Below are 10,738 nucleotides of genomic sequence, written 5' to 3'. Positions count from 1 at the left end.
ACTTCATAAAACTTGACAACTTTCTGGATATGGAGAATGAGCATGAAAAGCTGAGGATAACTCCTAGGTTTCAACTGAGCAATGAAGAACGGTGGTGCCTTTGACAGAACTAGGAAAGTTATGAGTGGCTTTGGGAGAAAGATAATAAGTTCTGTTTTGAACAAGTTGACCAGGAATTGCTGTGAGAAATCAGTGGAGATGTCAAACACCTGGCTGGAGATTCATAGGCTAGAGTTGGGGAGAAAGATGAATGCTGGAGATAGTGATTGTGAGTCTTCTATATAGAAATGATAGTTGAATACAAAGGCGCTGATGAGATCACCAAGAGATAGAGAGAGCAAAAGTCAGACTCCTGAGATAGGAAAAGTATTTACTAAGCATTATATGCCAGGCACTGTGCTATGCTTTAAGGATACAGTTACAAACTTGACAGTCCCACCCTTAATGGACTTACATTCTTTTTTAAAAAAATAATTTATTTTTAGTTTTCAATATTCACTCCTGTAAGATTTTGAGTTTTAAATTTTCTCCCCCTTCTACTCCTCACTCCCCCCACCCAAGACAGCATGCAGTCTTATATAGGCTGTACTTATACATTCATATTAAGCATATTTTCCCATTAATCATGATGTAAAGAACAATTGTAACTAATGGGAGGAACCGTGAGAATGAAGCAATAAAACAAAACAACAAAGAAAAAGGAGAGCAAATAGTATGCTTCCATCTGCATTCAGACTCCATAATTCTTTCTCTGCATGTGGATAGCAATTTCCATCATGAGTCTTTTGGAGTTGTCTTAGATTCTTGCATTGCTGTGACAAGCCAAGTCTATCTAAGTCAGTCATCTCACAGTGTGGCTGTTACTGTGTACAATGTTCTCATGGTTCTTCTCATTTCACTCTGCACCAGTTCATGTAAGTCTTTCCAGATTTTTTGAAGTCTGCCTGCTCATCATTTCTTACAGCACACTAGTATTCCATTACATTCATATACCTCAACTTATTTAGCCATTCCCCAATTGATGGGCATCCTCTCAATTTCCAATTCTTTGCCACCATTTTTGTACATGTAGGTAAGGACTTACATTCTAATGAGGGAAAGAAAACACATTAGAATTAGAATGCAAGTTGGAGGGGATGAAGAACAAAGTGGTTGATAAAGAGGCAAAGTCCAGGCAGTAAGTGGAGATGGAAGTGATACACCCACTTGTTCTGTTCTGACTGAACTCATCTTGACCCCATTTGGAGTTTTCTTGGCAAAGATACTGGACTGGTTTGCCATTTCCTTCTCCAGTTTATTTTACACATGAAGAAACTGAGGCAAAAAGGGCCACACTGTGTCTGTGGCCTGATTTGAACGCAAGTCTTCCTGACTTCAGGCCTAGGCTCTATCCACTATGCCACCTAGCTGCCTGAATACACCTACATAGGAGGGCAAAAACGTGGATAAGCCTTCAAAGGGGACCTAGGGTTCAATAGATAGTAAAAGTCACAAGGAAGCAGTGTCATTGAAACTTAGGGAAGTGAGTATTCAAAAGAAGGAGGTGGCCAATAGGATCAAATGCTGCATAAAGATGAAGAAGGATGAGAACTGAAAAAGGGACTATTAGATTTAGCAATCAAGAGATCTTTGGTAACTGGAAAGAGCAGTCTTAGTCAAATGGTGAGGCTACAAGCCAGATTACAAAGTGAGAAGTTAACAAGTGGAAATAGGTTGTAGTCAGTTTTTTCTGAGTTTGGCTGTCAAAGGAAAGAAATATAGGGTACTACTTGAGGAGATAACTTTTTAAGAATAACAGAGAAAATGGTCAAAGGCATTTTTAAGAACAGGCAGTTTTCAGATGAAGAAATCAAAGCTATCTAGAGTCATATAAAAAATGTTCTAAATCATTTTTAATTAGAGAAATGCAAATTAAAGCAACTGAGGTACCACCTCACACCTATCAAATTGGCTATATTACAGAAAAGGAAAATGATAAATGTTGGAGATGTGGGAAAATTGGGACACTGATGTATTGTTGGTAGAGTTGTGAACTGATCCAACTATTCTAGAGAGCAATTGGAACTATACCCAAAGGGCAGTCAAACTGTGCACACCCTTTGATCCAGCAATACTAGGTCTGTATCCCAAGAGATCATAAAAATGGGAAAAGGACCCACATGTACAAAAATATTTATAGCAGCTCTTTGTGTGGTGGCAAAGGATTGGAAACTGAGGGGATGCCCATCAACTGGGGAATGGCTGAACAAGTTGTGGTATATGAATGTAATGGAATACTAATTGTGCTATAAGAAATGATGAACAGGCTGACTTTAGAAAAACCTGGAAAGACTTGTATGGTCTGATGCTGAGTGAAGTGAGCAGAACCAAGAGAACATTGTACACAGTAACAGTGACATTGTGCGATGATCAACTTTAATAGACTTAGCTCTTCTCAGCAATGCAATGATCTAAGACAGTTCCAAAATACTCATGATGGAAAATGCTATCCACATCCAGAGAAAGAACTATGGAGTCTGAATGCAGATGGAAGCATACTATTCTCTTTTTTTTCTTTCTCTTGGTTTTTCCCTTTTGTTCTGATTCTTCTTTCACAACATGATCGATGTAGATATGTTTAATATGATTGTGCACGTACAGCCTACATCAGATTGCATGCCATCTTGGGTAAGGGGAAGTAAATGTTGAAAACTAAAAATGAATTTTAAAAAAGACTATTAAAAAAACCAAAACAGTAACATTGTGCAATGATCAACTATGATTGACTTAGCTCTGAGATGGACCCAAGATGGCAGAGTAAAGGCAGGGACTCACCTAAGCTCTCCCCCAATCCCCTCCAAATACCTTTTAAAATGACTCTAAACAAATTCTAGAGCAGCAGAACGCACAAAAAGATGGAGTGAAACAAATTTCCAGTCCAAGACAACTCAGAAGTTTGACAGAAAAGGTTTGTTGCACCAGGGTGATGCAGTCCAGAGCAGGTCACGTCAATGAAGACCAGGCCCCAGCAAACCAGAAGCAGGCCTTGGAAATGACTGAAACAATAGCAGCAGTGGCAGTGGCAGCAGGAGCAGCTGCTTCCAGAGCTCTCAGCCCACAGATGGTAAAGGGGTTGAACAACTGGTCAGAAGGAAATTACAGGGGTCTTTTTGCCAGCACTGAGGCAGGACTCTATTGCTTTGCCCATACTTGGATCTAGGCCACAGTCCCAGGGCTAGGAGGAACACTAGCATAGCAAAGCTTGCAGCCACAGTGGGGGAGGGGAGGACACTCCTCACAGTTCCAGGGCAGAAAAGAGTGCTTATGGTTGCTCACAGACCAGAGCATAGGCCAGGAAAGGAGTAAACACGTCTCCTTAGATCATACCACCTTGGAAGATTGAAAACTTATAGGTCCCTAGAAGTATCTCTGAAAACAGCTGCACAAAACCCCTGAAACTTGGGACAATGTGCCTTCTACCCTGGAAGCAAGCCCTACTTTAACAAAGAGTTAAAAGTCAACTAATAGGCTGGGAAAATGAGCAAACAATGGGAAAAAAAATGCTGACAATAGAAAGATACTATGGTGACAAGGAAGATCAAAATACAAACTCAGAAGACAACAACAAAGGCAACGCTCCTATATCCAAAGCCTCCAAGAAAAAAATACTAATTGGTCTCAGACCATGGAAGAGCTCAAAAAGGATTCTGAAAATCAAGTAAGAGAGGTAGAGGAAAAATTGGGAAGAGAAATGAGAGTGACGCAAGAAAATCATGAAGAACCACTCAACAGCTTGGTAAAGGGGACACACACACACGCACACACACACAAAACCTGAAGAAAATAACACCTTAAAAAACAGACTAGGCCAAATGGTAAAAGAGGTCCAAAAAGTCAATGAGAAGAATGCCTTTAAAAGCAGAATTGGCCAAATGGAAAAGGAGGTACAAAAGCTCACAGAAGAAAATAATTCCTTAAAAATTAGAACTGAGCAAATGGAAGCTAATGACCTTATAAGAAATCAAGAAACAATCAAACAAAACCAAAAGAATGAAAAAATAGAAGATGATGTGAAATATCTCATTGGAAAAACAATTGACCTGGAAAATAGATTCAGGAGAGAGAATTTAAAAACTACTGGACTTCCTGAAAGCTATGATCAAAAAAAGAGCCTAGACATCATCTTTTTTTTTTTTGAGTCAAAAATTATTTATTAAGCACCCATGAAGTGCCAGATGCTATACTAGGCACTGAGGATACAAAAATTAAACAGCCAGGACTAAAACTTTAGGTCTTTGCAGATTAGATATAGAATGGTACAGATGATAGGGGCCTGGATTTGGAATCTGGGCTCTGCAGCTTAAGACCTGAAAAAACTGAAGTTCTTAGTCTGAACTTCAGTTTCTTTATCTGCAAAATGAAGGGCTTAGGTCGGGATCATACACTTAGAGCCTGAAGGAACCTTAGGGGTCATCTAGTGTATCCCCCTCATTTTTAAAAAAAATTTAATTTAATTTTTCTTTTCTTTTTCTTTTTATTATTTCTTTTTATGTTTTTTTTTCCATATGCTTTGGAGTTGAAAATTTTTCTCCCTTTTCCTCCCCCCCCTCCCCAAGATGGCGCACAATCTGATATAGGCTTTACATTTACATATCCATTAAACATATTTTCACATTAGTGAAGTTGTAAGTAAAAATTAAAACCAATAGGAGGAACCATCAGAAAGATGAAACAAAACTCAACAGAACGTAAAAATAAGTGATAGCGATTGGACTTCCATAGTTCTTTCTTTGCATGTGGACAGCATCTTCCATCCTGAGGCCTCTGGAGATGTCTTAGATCCTCGTAATGCTGAGAAGGGTTCAGTTTAACAATATTAGTCATCGCATAACGTGGCTGTGTACAAAGTCCTCCTGGTTCTGCTCACTTCACTCAGCATCAGACCATATACGTCTTTCCAGGTTTTTCTGAAGTCAGCCTGTTCATCATTTCTTATAGCACAATAGTATTCCGTTACATTCCATTCCCCAATTGATGGGCATCCTCTCAATCTCCAATTCTTTGCCACCACAAAAAGAGCTGCTATGAATATTTTTGTACATGTGGGTCCTTTTCCCATTTGTTTGATCTCTTTGGGATATAGCCCTAGAAGTGCTATTGCTGGATCAAAGGGTATGCACATTTTTGTAGCCCTTTGGGCATAGTTCCAAATTGTTCTCCAAAATGGTTGGATCCACCAACTAGACATCATCTTTCAAGAAATTATCAAGGCAGGGAAGCTAGGTGGCACAGTGGATAAAGCTCTGGCCTTGGAGTAAGGAGGACCTGAGTTCAAATCTGGCCTCAGACACTTGATACTTACTAGCTATGTGACCCTGGGCAAATCACTTAACCCCCAATTGCCTCACCAAAAAGAAAAAAAAAAGGAAGAAAGAAATCATCAAGGAAAACTGCCCTGATATCCTGATATCCTAGAACCAGAGGGGAAAATAGAAATTGAAAGAATCCACTGATCCCCTCCTGAAAGAGATCCCAGAAGGAAAACTCCTAGGAATATTATATCAAAATTCAAGAGCTCGCAGGTCAAGGAGAAAATATTGCAAGCAGCCAGAAAGAAACAATTGAAGTGTTGTAGAACCACAGTCAGGATAACACAAGATTTAGCATCTTCTACATTACACAATTGGGGGGTGCTTGGAATATGATATTTCAGATGGCAAAGGAGCTAGGATTACAATCAAGAATCACCTACCCAGCAAAACTGAGTATAATCCTTCTGGGGAAAAATGGACATTTAATGAGATAGAAGATTTTCAAGCATATTTTTTTTGGTCTAGGCAATGGGTTAAGTGACTTGCCCAGGGTCACACAGTTGGTGTTATGTGTCTGAGGCCGCATTTGAACTCAGGGCCTCCTGAATCCAGGGCTGGTACTCTATCCACTGCACCACCTAGCTGCCCCTCAAGCATTCTTGATGAAAAGACCAGAGCTAGATAGAAAATTTGACTTTCAAATACAAGACTCAAGAGACATATAAAAAGGTAAACAGGAAAGGGAAATCATAAGGGACTTAATGTTAAACTGTTTACATTCCTACATGGGAAGATGATATCTGTAACTCATAAGACCTTTCTTATTATTAGGGTAGTTGGAAGGGGTATATATACAGAGAGTGCACAGGGGTGAGTTGAATATGAAGGGATATCTAAAAACTGAAAGGGTGAAAGAAGAATGTACTGGATTGCGGGAGAGGGTAGTCAGAAGCAAAACACTTTTGAGGAGGGATAGGATGAAAGGAGAGAGAGAACAGAATAAATGGGGGGAGGACAGGATGGAGGGAAATAGTTAGCAATAGTAACTATGAAAAAAATTTTGAAGCAAGTTTCTCTGATAAAGGCCTCATTTCTCAAACATATAGAGAATTGAGTAAAATTTATAAAAATAAGTCAGTCCCCATTGAGAAATGATCAAAAGATATGATCAGTTTTCAGATGAAGTAATCAAAGCTGTCTATAGCCATATGAAAAATACTCACTATTGAATAGACAAATGTAAATTAAAACAATTCTGAGGTACTGCTTCATACCTATTAGATTGTCTAATAGGACAGAATGGGTAACATTGACAAATGCTGGAGGGGATATGGGAAAAATGAGACATTAATGCACTGTTGGTGTTGTGCACTGATTCAACCATTCTGTAGAGCAATTTGGAACTATGTCCAAAGGGCAATCAAGCCATGCATACCCCTTGACCTAGCAATCCACTACTAGGTCAGTATCCCAAAAGAGATAAAAAACAATAAGGAAAAGGACCTATATGTACAAAAATATTTATTGTAGCTCTTTTTGTGGTGGCAAAGAATTAGAAATTGAGGGGACGCCCATCAACTGGGAAATGGCAGCTGAACAAGTTGTAGTATGTGACTGTGATGGAATACTATCGTACTACAAGAAATGATGAGGACGCTTTCAGAAAAACCTGGAAAGACTTGCACAGGGTGATGCAAAGTGAAATGTACTGTGTACAAAGTAACAATATGTAAGATATCAGTTGTGAATGACTTAGCTATTCTCAACAATACAATTGATCCAAGACAACTCTGAAGAACTTATGATTAAAACAATGCCATCCTGAGAAAGAACTGATGTCTACTTTTGCAGATTTTATTTTTCTTCAGTGTTTTTGTCTTTATTTTCTTTTACAACATGACTATTATGGATGTTTTGCATGACTGCACATGTATAACCTATATCAAAATCGCTTACTTTCTCAATGAGAGGTGAGGGGTGGGGAGGGAGGAATGGAGAGAATTTGGAACTCAAATGTTTTAAAAACAAATGTGGAATGTTGTTTTTACATGTAACAGGGGAAAAAAATACCATGATTGACTTAGCTCTTCTCAGCAATACAATGATCCAATCCAAAAGACTCATGATGAAAAATACCATCCATATCCAGAAAAAGATCTGATAGAGTCTGAATGCAGATCAAAGCATACATACTATTTTCACTCTTTTTTGCTGTTTTTTCCCCCCTTTTGTTCTGTTTCTTCTTTCACAACATGACTAATGTGGAAATATGTTTTACATGATTGCACATGTATAGTCTATATCAGATTACTTGCTATCTTGTGGTAGGGGGAAGGGAGAAAAATCTGAAACTCAAAATCTTTCAAAAAATGAATGTTGAAAATTTTCTTTACATGTAATTGGAAAAAAAATAAAATACTATTAAGTTTTAAAAATAAAGGAGACCTGGGGCTATCTGTAGGTTGCTAGCAGGATAAGAACCAGTAGATAGGGAGAGGTTAAAAAGAGATAGAGGATGATGGGATATGAACAAGCTACAAGATGAGGTGGGATGTAGAGGATTTGGTGTTGGCAAAAAGGACCACCTCAGCTTCTGAGACTACTGCAAAGGAGAGAATGAGAGATATGATACCATGCCAATATAAAGTATGGATGTGGGGAAAGGGAGCTTGACCTTCCCCAAACCCATGGCTGACTGCCTCAGCACAGTTAACTGGGAAAAATCTCCAACAAGTTTCTCTTATAAAGGACTTCTATTCAAGATATAAATTTATAAAAAGCCATTTCCCATCAGATTGAACAAACGACATGAAACAGGCAGTTTTCAGAGAAAGAAATCTCTAGGCTTTCAACAACTGCACTTTAAAATTACTTTAAAATCACTAACAGACTTGTATTCTTATAGATTTGACAAAATTCTTCATATATTTTAGCTATGAAGAGCAAAATGAGCAGAACCAAGAGAACATGGTATACAGCAACAGCAATATTGTTTTAAGAATGGCTTTGGGCAATAAGTTACTCTATTACAAATACTTAAATTAACTAAAAAGGACATATATAGGTGCTATCTGCATCCAAAGTACTGAGAAATAGATGTATAAAATAATTTTACATTTATATACCTATGTGTCTAATGGTGGCCATCTGCGGAGGGGGAAGAAAAAAAAAGATTTACATGATAACTTGTATATTTAAAACAAATAGCAAGTTATACACAGTAGATTTGCAGTTTCATGTGCAATAATCTTTTTTTATTAAGCTGTTATGGAAATGCTTATTTTATTCCATAAATTAAAATAAATTTTATTAATTTTAGTTTTCAACATTCACTTCCATGTGCTTTTGAGTTTTAAATTTTCTCCCCTTCTCTCCCTCCCCAGGATGGCATGCAATCTGATATAGGCTCTATATTCCTATTAAACATATAAAAATAAATTTTTAAAAATCACTAATATTTGCAAATCAAAGCAACTTTGAGGTTCCACCTTATATATCAGACTAATATGACAAAAGAGGGAAATAATAAATGTTGGAAGGGGGGCAGCTAGGTGGTGAAGTGGACAGAGTACCAGATTCAGGAGGACCTGAGTTCAAATCTGGCCTCAGACACAAAACACTTACTAGCTGTGTGACCCTGGGCAAATCACTGAACCCCATTGCCTAGACAAAAAAACCACAAACCTAAATAAATAAATAAAAAATAAATGTTGGAAGGGCTGCAGGGAAAATAGCTATATTAGCACACTGTTGGTAGAGTTGTGAATTGGTCCAGCCCAGGGATGGACCTTTTATTAAGGAGATTTATTCTGTAAAGTTTGGATTCAAAGGGCTGCACTTGAGGACCTAGGTTACATGCTGCCTTGAGGCCACAGGTCCCCTACCCCTGGTCCAGCCAAGCCATTCTGGAAAGAAATTTGGAACTAAGCTTATAAATTTACCAAACTGAGAATACTGCTTGACCCAGCACTATCACTACATGGCCTACACTCCAAGGAAATCAAAGAGGACAAAGGTCTATGTATATAAAAATATTTATAGCAGCTCTTTTCATGGTACCCCCAAACTGGAAACTAAAAGGCTACCCTCCTTTTAGGGAACAGCTAAACAAATTGTGGTATATAAATATAATAGAATATTATTGTGCCATACGAGGAAATGCACACTTTCAGAGGAAACAAGACTTAGAAATGATGCAGACCAAAGTGAGCAGAACCACAATTTATACCATGATAACACTAAAAGATTTTAGAACTCCAATCCATGCAATGATAAACCAGGAGTCCAAAAATGGAAAATGAGATACCCATTTGCCTCCTGACAGAATGGAGATGAACTTAAAAATGAAGACAGAGACATACATTTTCAGACATGGCTAACGCGGGAATATTTTTTGATGGGCTAAGTAAATATTGGAGGATTTGGTTTTTGATTTGCTTTTTAAAAATTTAATCAGTGGGGAAGGGAGAATGGTGGGAAGGATAGATTGATTTTTAAAATGCTTGTTACTTCAAAGAAAAAATAATAAACTATAAAAATTAAAGTATAATCACAAAAAAAGAAAGGGAAGTTGAGACAAATGGTTTCAATTTTATCAGTTAAGCATATGAAGCAAGCACCATTTTCTGCTTACAGGGATGGGTGGTGTAGTAGCTTAAAAAGAGGTCTGGAATAACTATTGGGAATTTGATAGACATTCAGGGAAAAGTAAAAGGATTGGCATGTACCAGTGATAACCCAGTTCATACTGTTTGGGACAAACACAGGGAGGAGAAAATATACTAAGATTTAATCTAGCGAACAGCCCATTCAGCAATCTTGTGAAGGCTTCCATAACCTAACTATCAATAAACATCTATATAATACACAATGCCTTGTTAAGGCAAGTCAGTCTCTGACCTTGTCAAGTCACTGAATCATATAAAAAGAGCTGAAAGGGACCTGAGAAGACATGTAATTAAACCCTCTCATTTTACAGACAAAGAAACTGAGTCCCATGGAGGTGGAGTGGGTTTGCCCAAGGCCACAAAGTTGGGTGGTGGGATGTGAACCCAAATCCTCTCTCCACTGTACCATGTTACCTGGAGATAGCGGTATAATGGTAAGAACACTAACTCTAGTATCAGAGAATCTCAGTTCAAATTCCACCTTTGACATTCACTAACTATAACTTTGAGCAAGTCACTTAACCTCTCTAGGCCTCAGTTTCCTCATCTGTTAAAATAAGCAGGGTTGAAGCTGATTGGCCTCTGTAGTCCCTCTTTCAGCTCTTGATTTAAATAAGTTAACTACTATTCACCTGAAACCAAGTAGGCAAAGAAAACAGATTTTTAAAAATAGCAGGGATGGCCTGGAAAATATTCTCACTCTTTTTTTTGACTACCTCTTTCCCCAGAAAGTGTAATTTTGATACCCTCAACCCCATCTTGAAAAAGACAGAAAACAAC

This window comes from Phascolarctos cinereus, unplaced genomic scaffold, assembly GCF_003287225.1.
Source record: "Phascolarctos cinereus isolate Bilbo 61053 unplaced genomic scaffold, phaCin_HiC Scaffold_5;HRSCAF=322, whole genome shotgun sequence".
NCBI lineage: Eukaryota > Metazoa > Chordata > Mammalia > Diprotodontia > Phascolarctidae > Phascolarctos > Phascolarctos cinereus.
Note: the sequence above shows the minus strand (reverse complement) of the source record.